This window comes from Lycium barbarum, chromosome 6 (genome assembly GCF_019175385.1).
Source record: "Lycium barbarum isolate Lr01 chromosome 6, ASM1917538v2, whole genome shotgun sequence".
Taxonomy (NCBI): domain Eukaryota; kingdom Viridiplantae; phylum Streptophyta; class Magnoliopsida; order Solanales; family Solanaceae; genus Lycium; species Lycium barbarum.
The window spans coordinates 67,572,916-67,587,325 of record NC_083342.1 but is presented as its reverse complement, the minus strand read 5'-3'; the positions used below and the strand labels follow the sequence as shown (position 1 = coordinate 67,587,325).

The 14,410-nt window shown below is 40.2% G+C and overlaps 1 pseudogene; it reads left to right on the top strand.

Annotated features, from left to right (window-relative positions):
• The first annotated feature begins 13,420 nt into the window (after positions 1 to 13,420).
• LOC132601069 (5S ribosomal RNA) lies at positions 13,421 to 13,542 on the top strand (annotated as a pseudogene).
• The last annotated feature ends 868 nt before the right edge of the window (positions 13,543 to 14,410 follow it).

Genomic DNA, 14,410 nt, shown 5'->3' with positions numbered 1-14,410 from the left:
ACAACAAATAATATGTCCATAAGTAGCACCTCCGGAGTAGTGGAGTGCTCCTGTGAATCCGCTGATAAACTCCTATGGGTCTGCACCGTCTCCCTGTCTACCTGTGGGCACGGATACAGCATCCAAAAAGAAAAGAACGTTAGTACAAAAAATGTACTGAGTATGTAAGACATGAATAATACTGGCATAAAAATACATAATGAAACATGAGGCCAAGATATAACCTGCTAGATTTTAAAGGAAAACACATACTATGCGTATCAAATATACCATCATCGTTAACCCGCATCCGGGTAACTATCACACGCCGCCCACTAGTGGTGTCATCTCCGGCCACATAGGTACGGTGTAAGCATAAGCCGCCCGCCTCAGCGGTGTCATGTCCGGCCAACTAGGCGCGGTGAAATCATCATTATATATTCATCATGAAACATGCATAAGAACTCAGGCAAAAGCTACAACTCTATGGGGGTGACGTAAGGTCGAGAACATCCGATGCCATTATGGAGTAGTCATTATCATCATGCCTCACATTGAAGGAACTAGCATTATGAGGTAAGGGTGTCAACAATGAATATCGTCAACGAATCGTGTCAAGATCATTAGCATCATAATAGCATCATATCGTTATCATGGAACATATCTTATCTCCAACTCGTAGGAACTGTTAATACTCTTTAGCTTTCCTCTTTCGGAATGTAAGAAGGTCACGAAAATTACCGGAAAGAAATCACTATATATATAAGACTCATGCGTTTGGAAGAAAAGGGACTAGCCTCACATACCTTTGTATCTTTCCAACTCTATCGTCTAATTGCGTGCCTCACAAGCTTGCGATTCTACATTCAAGGGAATTCGTACTAAGATTACATAATTGAAGACATACTAAAGCTTAAACAAGAGCGGCTAAGAGCTAACGAAAATTGGGCAATATCCCCATTGTTTCAACCACTTTCTTGCATAATCCAAGTCTTTTAACCCCTCAATATTCTCAATAACATGAAATAAACATAAAACTCACCTTAATCACTTGGGAACAAACCTTGAGTCAATCTACTCCATTAGAAATAAATCCCTCACTTGAATGCCAAAGAAATTCTTAATCTTTACAAACCCTAGTTGGATTCCTAGTACATAAATCTCTTAATCTTTGCTTTTGATCTTGGGTTTTGGTATAGATTTGATGTATAAATAGAGAGAGGGTTTTGGAGAGTTCTAGAGAGATATAGGATCTGTTTTTGGCAGAATAATGGATTAAACCGTGGGACCTTATATTTATAATCAGGGCTGGAAAGTTCCAGATCCGCGGGTCGACGAGCAGGGTCGACGGTCCGTCGACATGCCCCATCAAACGACAGCCTTAAATGCCTGATTGTCGAACCCTATTGATTGTACCAGACGACGCCTCGTCGACGTGTCGACGGTCGTCCTTTGGGCCATCGACGCTGACTGGTTTCAGCAGTTTTTTTAACTGCTCCGTTTTGCGCCGATTCGATTCGTTTCCCTTCTAATTCCCTCGTAATGGCAAGAATGTATAATTATACTCCTATACGTATACAATGTAAAATATCTCATATCCAAAACTCTGTTGCGGATTACCAAATCGAAGGTACAAACCGCCAATATGCCAAAATCTCCTTGCAACAAAACGGAAGGTGTAACTATCCCCATGTACTAGATTATCCTGTGATGCTTGGTTCTATATCGTCTAATGACTCATGCTTTAATTCTCGGGTTAACCATGCCCAAGTCTTATATGTATGCCAGTTGCTGGTTGTCTAAGTTGATTCCTCTTGCTTGCTTGCTTGTCAATCACTCGTAGCTTTATGAGTAGTCGTATTCTTTATGAACTTAGATCTTTCTCCTTCACCTCAGTTTTAAACCACCCATGTTATGTGAATTAAAACACTTCTATTTTCCCTCTTACTGTCGTCTATAGTCAACGATTATTTATTTCAGACTTATCTTCACATATTTTTCTTGACACTTAATTCTAGTCCCTTTAACTTCCCAAATTCTCTATACATGAGCTTCTGGACACCATCCTTGGACTTCTGTCCTTGTGTTACGATTCATGTTTATCATATTCAGTTGTAGGTTATTCCAGGCTATATAAGTATTGTCCTCCTGTATGAGCTTACCTGTATACCAACTCTTTCTACTCTTGCCTTTTTCTTATACTCAATCCCAAAACTTATCCTTCATGTTAACTTCTTTGTCTACTCTTAGGTAGTTTCTCTAGACTTGTAGGTTTAAATTCATCCTTTGAATCCCCCTTTGGTCATACTTATTACTCGTTATCTGATCGATATAACATTTACCAACTTGTTCTTACTTTCGCACTTCTACTTCGACCTCCTTGGAGTCTCTTACTCAATTTCTTTCTCAGATGCTGTAATAGTTATAGGGAACACATCTTCCTTCTATTATACGTATAATAGTTATCACACCTTGTAAATTCAGGAAATTCACGTCTTCTTTTCTTCTAATGACTACATAGTTTCCCTTCTTTTTTTTCCCTCTAATTCTTAGTCATTTACTCATTATTTATCCCTTTTTTTCCTTTAACCCCTTGTTGTTGTATTTTCCCTTCTTCTTTGCTCCACTTCAAATCTGGGTTTCCAAGCTGTTGTACTACTTCAGAGTCAGGCTAATTGTCCCTTCTTCTCCCTTACACTTCCTTATGTCAATTATAATGATTTCATTCCGCACTTCCGCTTCTTATCTATATTAAGAGTTTATAGTGACGTCCTTCTTAGTTCGTCATCTGAAAGCGTCGTAAGGATTCATTTTGTCATCATTCTCAGCTCGTCATCCATGAAAACATTCGAGATTCTTTTTTTCCTTCGTCATAAGAAGGACACTCATGCTTCTTAGCAAACCTTCATCCTTTCCCTATTTACTTATTGTGCCATTTTACTATACACTCCCTTCTTGTTTAGGGTCGTCTCGTAACTTCTGCATTTGTGAGCTTGTCCTCAACTCCATCTCCGGTTATTTATTTTTGGGTCATATCCATCTAACCACATCACTTTTTCTTTTAGGACATACAAGGGTCCAATGGTTCCTCTTAGGTTTTCAAAAAAGTTTGACAAAGTCTCCTCTATAACTCTTACCATCCCAAACCGACATGCAGCCCATAAAATACATTTAATGCCTCACAAGTCCAAGTATGTAAGTATAATATATAACTCAGCCACATTGGGCTTTCAAAGTTAAGTAAGGATACCAAACATTCGAACTCAGCTCATCTCATACATATCATATCTGAACATTCTTCTTCATAGCTTCGGGTCATACTGTTTATAATTTTTCTTACTCTATGCAACCCAAAAACCATCCACACCTCTTTGTCACTCTATTCCTTTATACCTCACCCGTTTCTTCTTTCAACTTATTGATTTTAATAAATTTTAATTGGGCTGATCTTCTTCGCAAAACCCTCACAACGTTTTACATATATCATTATTGTGATTACGGGACACCTTGTACCCTTACTTTGTTTTCCCATTATTACTCCATCTCATATTCCCCTTTTAGCTTATAGGTCGCTCACGCCTTACTAATTCTTCTAACTCCCGTTATCCGTAATCTTATAAGCAGAATTTTATCATCGGAGTGTATCTTACACAAATTCTCCCCGCATTCCTTTATAATTAATGCATCATGATTAATCATACTATCACTTTCTTAATGTAACAAATTTTTCATCACTGGATCAACAACCGTAATTTCAACTTATTATTAAATCATAATTCTTCAACTATCATTCTTTCATTAACGTCGTCCCCTTATTTCTTTCCCTAAACAATTTAACAACTCTACTATCTGTCGTCATCACATAATATGAATATTTTGGAGGTACATTCGTTACATTCGTCACATCCTAGCATTTTATAAAAACAATAGATTTACCTTCCATTTCCAGCTGATCAGGTGGTACACGTATATAACGCCATTGCCTCCCCATTCCCCATTTAATATCAAAATACATACGTACATATATATATATATATATATATATATATATATATATATATATATATATATCTGTGTGTGTGTGTGTGTGTGTGTGTGTACACACAATGCATGAGGAGAAAGACCATAGAACCTTTCTCGGAGTGACATAACAGTCGTTCATCCTCTGATTTCATTATGAACATCATTATTGACCTTATATACCTCTTTGGGACTTAGAATCAAGTATAACTGTTACACCTTGGAAAATTTCATGTCGCTTTGCGGTGAATAGACTGACGAAAATTAAGTTGTATACGATGTCCGTACAAGAAAAAGGGATACTTGATGATTCCAATTAAGATTCCAAAGACATTTGAAGGTGGAGAAGATCGACAACAGTGTACCAGCAGGTATTCCTGATGATTTACGGGGTTAGAAGTTGAACAAATCAAAACGACGCGATCAAAATGGATTCAGGAAAAGCTGCAGACACCAGTCACTGTCGACGGGCCATCGACATGTTGACGGACCGTCACTGTGCACCGTCAATATGTTTCTGCAGACTGAGACCTGTAGGCGTCAGTCGACGGGACTGTCAACCTGACTGTCAACATACTTCTGCAATCAGAGATTCTCAGGTGTTAGTCGACGGAGCAAGTCGACAGACCGTCGACACGTCGACAGGTTGTCGACCCGCTTGTAGAATCGCTTGTCTAGAACTTTCCAGTTCCAGCTATAAATAGACGAGTTACACCCCAATTTTTCAGATTTCATTCTCTTTCCAAGTCTTGAAGGTTCTAGAAAAATCCTCTGATTATATTATCACATATCCAAGAGAAATCAAGGAGTAAACACCAAGAATTAGTAGAATCAAGTGCAAGGATACTCTCTAGGGTTTGTGGAAACCAGGAATCTCTTGGGTGTTGAAGTGGGGTTTTCTCCAAATGAAGTATTTACATCCAAAGTTCATTCCTACATCATCAAAGGTAAGTTTTATGTTCAATTCATGTTATTAAGAATATTGAGAGGCTAAGAGACTTGGATTATGGAAGAGAGGAGAATATGGAATACACATATGGGAATAATGATACTCTTGAATAATGACTTGACTTGAATAATAGTTCTTGATGTGTTATGAGTACAATTTTGTGGTGAATAATATAAATGAGGTTAAAGGAGTATTATATGAGAATGAATATGAAGTTGTATTATAGGTATGGTTATGGATGATGTTGGAAGTGGATTTAAGAATTGAACAATGTTTTACTTAAATAATTTATTGATTATGTTATCATGGGTGTCCTATATATGTTTTCAGTTGTCCAATCTTAGTACAAATTCTCTTGAATGTAGAATTGTGAGTATTGGAGAGAAGCAATTAATCGATAGAGCTAAGCGACGTAAAGGTATGTAAGGCTAGCCCCTTCCTTCAAAGTCATGATTCCTACATATATTGTAGTTTCTTTCCGGTAATTCCCATGACCTTCTTACATGCCAAAAGATGAAACCTAAAGAGTATTAAAAGTCTCCTACGGGATAGAGATGAGACATGTTCCATGATAATGATATGATGCTATTACGATGCTAAAGATCATCACATGATTCCTTGATGCTATTCATTGCTGATAGCCTCGCCTTATAATGCTAGTTCCTTCAAGGTGAGGACTAATGATCATGACTACTCCATAATGGAATCGGGGGTTCTCGACCTTACGTCACCCCGATAAAGTTGTAGCTTTTACTTGAGTTCTTATACATATCATATGATAAGTGTATAATAATGAGATTACACCATGCCTAGATGGTCGGAAATTACACCGCTTAGGCGGGCAGCTTATGATTACACCGTGCCTAGATAGCCGGACATGACACCGCTAAGGCGGGCGGCTTATGATTACACCGTGCCTATGTGGCCGGACATGACACACTAGTGAGCAGCATGACATGATTACCCCGGACGCAGGCTAATGAGGATATTGATTCTGACAGCTCACGTATGTATGTGTGATATGTTATAAAGGTAAAAAATAAGCATGCATGATTCCGCCTCAAGCGGCAAGTTGTTACAGTATCTTTTTCCTCTTATGCTTTCTACATTTCCTTATTATGTTATCATGTATGCCTTACATACTCAGTACATTGTTTGTACTGACGTCCTTTATTTTTGGACGCTGTGTTCATGCCTACAGGTAGACAGGGTGGTCCAGATCCATCAAAGCCATATCAGTTTGCACAGGAACACTTCCCTACTCCGGAGGTGCAGTTTTGATGTATTATTTTGTGTACATATTCAGGCATGACGGGGTCCTGTCCCGTCGTTATGTCTCAGTACTCTAGTAGAGGCTCGTAGATACGTATGCATGGGTAGTAGTTGTCTCATGGATACATCATTTTATATCATTTTTGCAGCCGCGAGGGCTCATGTACATATGTATGTGTTCCCTTGGAGATTGTGAATGTTCAGGTTGGGTATGATAATTAGCTTAATGAGTGGTGCTCGGTTGTCAGCTCCGGGTTCCTGTCATAACCCCTAGTCGGGTCGTGACAAAAGTGCTATCACAGCAGTTCCATCGTAGGTGTATCTACGGGCCGTGTCCAGTAGATTCTTGTTTATGGGTGTGAAGCGCGCCACACTTATAAACAAGCGGCTGCGGGGCATTTAGGAAAAATGACCGTCTTTATTCTTATTAGATCGTGCGGTAGAGCTATGTTATAAGATTTCCTTTCCCTAATTGTGCGTTATGATTTCAGCGATGTCGGTAAAGAGAAAAGCAACATCCGCCCAGAGGGGCAAGACTGAGGCAAGAAGGCGGGTTGAACAAGAGCCGCCGGTACATGTAGAGGAGGGTGAATCCCATAATGAGGCTCCATCCCATACCTCCCACACTCAACCTATTCTAGGAGAACAAGAAGGGGTCTCGACTCCAGCTCCTATACCTCCAGTCCCTCCACCGGGTGCTTCGGGTCAATAGATGACCGAGGCTATTCAGTTGTTGACAAAATTAGTTGCCGACCAGGCTCAACGACAGAGTGTAGGTCCGGGTGATAGAGTCACTAGTGCCAGAGCCCGTGATTTTATGTGTTTGAACCCGCCAAAAATATTCGGGTCAAAGCCGTATGAAGACCCGGAAGGTTTTATAGATGAGATGTTGAGAACGTTGAGGATTATACATGTTTTTGATACTCAGTCAGTGGAGTTGGCGTCTTATAGATTGTGTGATGTCGCTGTTTTATGGTATAATAATTGGATAGCTTCAAGGAAGGAAAATGCACTTCTCCCGGTTTGGCAAGAATTTGTAGATACCTTCCTTCATCATTATTTTCCACCCGAGGTTTGAAGGGCCCGAGCTGACAGGTTTCTGAATCTAAAGCAAGGAAATATGAGTGCTCGGGAATATAGTCTTCATTTCAATTCATTGGCCTTGTACGCTCCCACTACGATAACTGATATGGGAGACACAGTACATAGATTTGTGAGTGGCTTAGGGCCATATTTTTTCAAAGATTGCTTGAAAGCTTCACTACAGGTGGGGATGGACATCTTCCGTATTCAGGCCCACGCCCAGAATTTAGAGGAGCAGCAACAGCCGCAAAGGGGTAAGCTCAATATTGATAGAGGGCAGAGTAAGAGGGCTAGATCTGCTAGTAGTGAGCATACAGGGAGTCAGCAGCAATAGTATTCCAGTATTCGGGCCAGTCCGCGACTAGTGCACCTCCACAGTTCGCGGGTAGGAGATTTGATCGCCCCATTTATTCCGTCCCGGTTCAAAGTTCGAGGGTATCAGGTTCCTAGTTTAGAGGTGATCCTAGCTAGAGGAGACCACCGGTTCCACGATACAGTCAGTGTAAAAAGTTACATTCGGGCCCATGTCGCCAAGGTTCAGATGTTTGTTATGTCTGTGGACACACTAGGCACGTGATGCGCGATTTTCCCTCGAGGAACGGTAGAGGTGGGGTTCAGCCTACGGGATTAGCAGCAGGTTCTTCTTCATCCATGCGCCCCGTAGGGCAAACTCCTCAGATTTTATCAGGCCGTGGTAGGGGTAGAGGGGTAGCGTCCAGTTCAGGTGGCCCTCAGCAACCCCGAATTTATGCTCTAGCCGGAAGCCAGGATCTTGAGTCCTCCATAGATGTGGTTACAGGAATATTGACCATATTCTCTCATGATGTTTATGCATTTATTGATCCGGATTCATTGATTGATTTGGATGCTACGTTGTCTTATATCACTCCGTATATTACTGGTCGTATTAGGGTCAAACCCGAGCCAATTAAACCTTTTGAGGTATCTACTCTGGTTGGTGATCCAGTAATAGCTAGACAGGTATACAAAAATTGTGTGGTGGTTGTATGTGATCGCCACACAACAGCCGATTTGATTGAACTAGAATGCTGGATTTTGATGTGATTATGGGCATGATTGGTTTGCCTCGTGCTATGCTAATGTGGATTGTAGAACGAAAATAGTTCGGTTCCAAATTCCGGGCGAACCAGTGCTTGAATGGAAGAGTAACACAGCATCCCGAAGAGGTAGGTTTATTTCCTATCTCAAAGCGAGAAAGATGATCACCAAAGACTATATTTATCATTTGATCCAGGTTCATGACACCGAAGTAAAGCCATCGACCCTTCAATCGGTACCGGTAGTAAATGAGTTCCCAGATGTATTTCCAGATGAACTTCCAGGCCTTCCACCGGAACGGGAGATTGATTTCTCTGTCGATGTGCTACCGGATACTAAACTCATATCTATTCCTCCTTATAGAATGGCTCCTACAGAGTTGAAAGAGCAAAAGGCGCAGTTGAAAGATTTGCTTGAGAAGGGATTCATTAAACCCAGTTCATCTCCATGGAGAGGACCTGTCTTATTCGTAAGGAACAAAGATAGTTCTCTACGAATGTGCATCGATTATAGGCAGTTGAACAGGGTAACAATAAAGAATAAATATCCTCTTCCGAGAATCGATGATTTGTTTGATAAATTACAGGGTGCCAAGTGGTTTTCCAAAATAGATTTGAGGTCAGGTTATCATCATGTGATAGTTAGAGAAAGAGACATTCCGAAGACAGCTTTAAAAACCAGATATGGTCATTATGAATTTCGAGTAATGTCATTCGAGTTGACAAATGCCCCAGCGGTGTTCATGAATTTGATGAACAATATGTTAAGTCCTTTCTTATATCTATTTGTGACAGTGTTTATTAATGACATTCTAGTATATTCCCGGACCGAAACAGAGCATGCCGACCACTTGCGTATTGGTCTTGGAATCCTTCAAACTCGTGAATTGTATGCTAAATTTTTGAAATGTGAATTTTGGCTGAATTGGGTAACTTTTCTGGGCCATATCATTTCAGCTGATGGCATTCGAGTTAATACTCAGAAAATTGAGGCTGTGAAGCCTTGGCCAAGGCCTACAACCCCTACAGAGGTTCAAAGCTTTATGGGTTTAGCAAGCTATTATAGAAGATTTTTGGAAAGATTTTCTTCTATTTCTGCACCACTGACGAAGCTAACTCAGAAGTTAGTAAAATTTCAGTGGACCGATGCTTGTGAACGTAGTTTTCAGAAATTGAAGGATAGGCTAATTGCAGCTCCAGTTTTAACCCTTCCAGAAGGGGCCGATGGTTATGTTGTGTATTGTGATGCCTCCGGTGTTGGATTGGGTTGCGTGTTGATGCAGCACGGTAAAGTCATCACTTATGCTTCCCGGCCGTTGCGGAAACATGAGAAGAATTATCGAACTTATGATCTCCAATTGGTTGCGGTTATTCATGCACTAAAGATGTGGAGACACTATTTGTATGACCTTCATGTTGATATCTACACGAATCACAAAAGCCTCCAATATATTTTCAAGCAAAAGGAGTTGAACCTACGACAAAGGCGGTGGTTAGAACTACTGAAAGATTATGATGTGAATATTTTATATCATCCAGGAAAGGTGAATTTAATAGTTGATGCACTTAGCCACAAATCAAAGGGAAGTCTATGTGAGGTTCCTCCGGAGAAGGAAGAATTCATCCGTGAGCTTCACCAGCTAGCTAGCCTCAGAGTTCGTCTAATTGATTCAGGCAATGCGAAAGTTGGTATTCACAACCCAGCTGTCTCATCCTTAGACATGGAGGTGCGAGAGCACCAATATGAGATCCCCAATTGAGTGACTATAGGGATACATCTCCGGAGAAAGAGAAGTGTTACACCCCGTATCTTCGAGGAAGCACTTATCAAATTTGAAACATAAGTACGTTGATTTATGGTTAAGTAAAACCACTTTGGAGTATATTTAATGCGGAAGGATGTATATAAGGTATACCAGAAGGTTTTGTAAGGAAATGAGTGGAAGAAATCGAGTAGTACGACTTTGGAAAAAGGATGGGTATTGTTTTGTATCACAATTTTGGTCCAACTTGGTGAACGATTATCTATTAGCATATGAAGTGTTTTAAGGTGAAACAAAAGCCTAAAATTAAGTTCGTCGAGTCTAGCTTCCAACTCAATAAACTTCTCATCGATTGGACTTCAGAGTAGAGAATTATGGACGTTACAAGTTCAGCTGACAGAGCAGAAACACGTGCTACAGTATTACTATAGTAGCCGACTTGCTACAGATTTTGACCCGACCCGAATTTGACCCTTATAAAAAGTGTAAGAACCCTTTTTTTTCACCAGATTTTGCTGGAAATTTCCAGAAATTGAAGAGAGAGAGAGTGAGGAAAGCAAAATGTGAGCAATTTTCAAGTATCAGAGTAGTGGTTTAGGTCCGGGTAATGCATGGTTGTGATTGTAGTATTGTTTTGCGGTGGATTTTAGCATGGATATTGAGGATATTTCTGTCTTAACAATAAAAAGGTATGAATCTTTCTCTTTTGGTATTATTTAAGGCGTATTTACGGAGATAAAGTCGCTAAACAATCGTGTAGTAAGTTTGTTAGTTATGGAATTTGGAAAACAGCGTGTGGGATATTTTATGGTACATATTGGTGTTGGAAATGTTGTTATGGATGTTGGTATTTTTATTGTTGTTGTTGGTTGTTGAATTGAGAATTCGGGCTAAGCATATAAACAGGGGAGGTGCTGCTCGATTTTCGGCAGAATATAGAATAGTATAATTTGAAACTTGGTACAAGTGTGCGATGAAGAGGCTAACGTTAGTATAAATCCTCTTAAATGTAGACTTGCGAGCTCGGACACATAAGCGTAGCTACAAGGAGGTTGAACAGGTATTTTAAGGCTCGTCCCTTACTTTCAAAGGCATGATTCCTATGCTATGATTCCATAAGTGTTTCCATAACCTCCTTGATTTCAAAAGCTAGAAGTTAATGACTTTTAAATCTTCTTATGATGCTAAAAATGAGAATGTTTTTATGAGGTTTACGTGAGGATGATTTTATGCTTAAAGGTCTCAAATATGATTTCAACGATGATATGAAAATGTTAAGCTACTTCATGATTTTCTCGATTTATTTCATTGTTGTTGATCTCACCTTATAAATTGTTCCTCCAAGGTGGGATAGAGCGACAATTTTCATTTGAACTCCTCTGCATGCCATGAGTATAATATATGCATATGGCTTTTTTGTGACATTACAGAAAGCTCTATTATTTCATTTTGATTATGCACTGCACTGATTTTCATTCTTCATGTATATGTAAGGCACAGTTGACAAGGGTTGTGTTGTGGCCTTTGTTGTGTATATATATGGCACAGTTGACAGGAGGTGTGCTGTGGCCTTTGTTGTGATGTATATATATATGGCACAGTTGACAGGGGCTGTGCTGTGGCCTTTGTTGTGATGTGTATATATATGGCACAGTTGACAGGGGGTGTGCTGTGGCCTTTGTTGTGATGTGGATAGATATGGCACAGCTTACAGGGGGTGACGCTGTGGCCTTCTTTGTGATATTTCTATGGATATATGTGTTTCTTTGATATAGCTATACTGATGCATTTATTTTTCCCATTCATTGACACGCCACAAATGTTTTCCATGATTTTATGTATATATTGATTTCATGCCTTACATGCTCAGTAAACTATTCGTACTGACCCCCTTTCTTCGGGGGCTGAGTTTCATGCGCGCAGGTATAGACCCTCAGCTTGGTTACCCTCCGGCTTAGGATTTCTGCCTAGCAGTTTGGAGAGCTCCATTGTCCCGGAGCTTGAGCTGTTTTGGTACAAATCTTCTTATATAGACTTTGTCATACTCCTAGAGGTCTGTAGACATGTGTGGGTTATGTATATGGTTTGGTCAGCTATACAGATGTAGTTCGTTTTGGATATTCCCGTGTATATTGGCAGCCTTGTCGGCTTGCATATTTGTTATGTTTTGGTTGACTATGACTTCTCAGCAGACAGGTTCTTTCTGATGTATGATATGATGAGTTCACAACATGCTTTTACAGAGTGCCATATTGTTTTCAGTTTCAGTCTGATTATATCTAGCGGGTCGTATACGGGTGCCCAGCTCGGGCACTAGTCATGGCCCATCGGTTTGGGTCATGACAAAAGTGGTATCAGAGCAGTTCATCCTCGGAGTGTCCACAGACCGTGTCCGGTAGAGTCTTGTTTATCGGTGTGTTGTGCACCACATCTATTAACAGGAAGCTACAAGACATTTAGGATTTCCTCTTTCTTTCTGAGCATAGATCGTGCAGTAGAGCCAATGATATGAAAGCTCATTCTTGGTACGATTTTTGTTAAATTGCAGGATTGTATTAGAGAAGAGGACAAGTTCAGTTAATGGGAGTGTAAGTGAGGCTCTGAAGAGGGACATGAGATCCATATCGCCCGTCGACTCAGGATCGAGGATGTCAAGAGGTATAAGAAAGAGCATCAGTTATTCTATTGAGGCAGACCCATCGGAGTATGTGGCTCCAGTAGGAGGAGATCCGACTGACAAATCAGATGAGAAAGACCCGTTTAAGGGTCACGAGGCTCCTGTGGATGAAGACGTAATTGAGGAAGTACAAAGTTGGCACCTCTAGATTTTCCTTACGTTTTAGCATTATGTTAGGCCAGACTAGTAGACGGTGGGAAGACAAGGATGAAGAGCACACTTCACTCTATAGCCTACCAGATCAGGCTAAGGACCGGTCGGCTACAGGTATACGTGTTCTTATTGGAACTTCCTATGTGCGTATGTATTTACTTCAGGGTAATACTGAATAGTGATGAGCGAAAATCCTAAAGGGGATCAGTGACATAAGTATTTGGAAGTAACTGCGATAAAGATGCCTTCGCCACCATTGGGAATCTTGAAAGCTAGGATGAAAAGTAGTCATACATGCAGATTAAAGGTGATTATTGAGGATTTCAAAGGCCAAAATAGCATTTGCTTAGTCGGACGAGTAAGAGATCCTTTCTAATTCAGAAGGAGATGCATTACGAGAATGTTTTGGAATCTATTAAAACTTCAACTTGATTTAGGTTATGTGAGGAAGGTCACGCAGTAAGGTGTATGCGATTATACCAGCACTAACGCACCGGATCCCATTAGCACTCCAAGGTTAAGCGTGCTGGGGTAAGAGAAATACTACGATGGGTGACCCCCTGGGAAGTATATTAAGAGTCCTATAAATTTAGACATAAGAGACAGATGAGAAGCTAGAGTAGACTAAGGGAAATTGGAGTATGCAGAGTGGTTAGAAACCATAAAAGGTCGCCAAGGATGAGGCGGACTAGACCGACAAAGAGAAAAAAAAAGTGCATCACAGCTCTAGAATTAGGATGAGTTCGAATAGTATTGGGAAGTACTTTGTAAGCGAGGCGTTAGTAAATATATATATATATATATATATATATATATATATATATATGTATGTATGTGTATGACATCCCATATGTGGTTGCGCCAACTGGTATATGTGTCCCAGCAACCGACGTTGCGGTATACTGAAGGCATCAATCGAACAGGGTAGTGAAGTTCAAGTGATAGATGTTACAAGGTAATTTGATGATATTGTCACCACAAGCTAGAGTTGGAAAGTCCTAATGCAACAATATCAGGGAAAGGAAGAAAGTGAATATATAGAAAGTAAAGAGATTAGAATGCCTTGAGAAAAAAAGTGTAAGAAACGAGGGTAAGTGAAGCTTCCAAGAGGGACGATGGGTAAGGCAAGGGACTATTTGGATAAAATTCGAAGGTAGGCATGCGAAAGGGATAAAGTATGGTAATGTGATACAAAAGATGAATGTGTGGGGTCAGAAAACAGACTTTGATAAATGAGACTAAAGGATAGTAATCACAAATAGGGATGTGAAGTAAGAGAGAGAACGATCAGGCCTTGCAACGATACTAAGATATTTCCAGCCCTCGAGAGGTGTCTAAAGGGAAAAATGTGTAGTTATACTGACACGGTTGCCTCGGAAATGGAGAAGCTTTCCTAAAAAATGATTTAAGAATAGAATCGATTTTCACATTTAAAGGAATATTTTACGAACGGTAG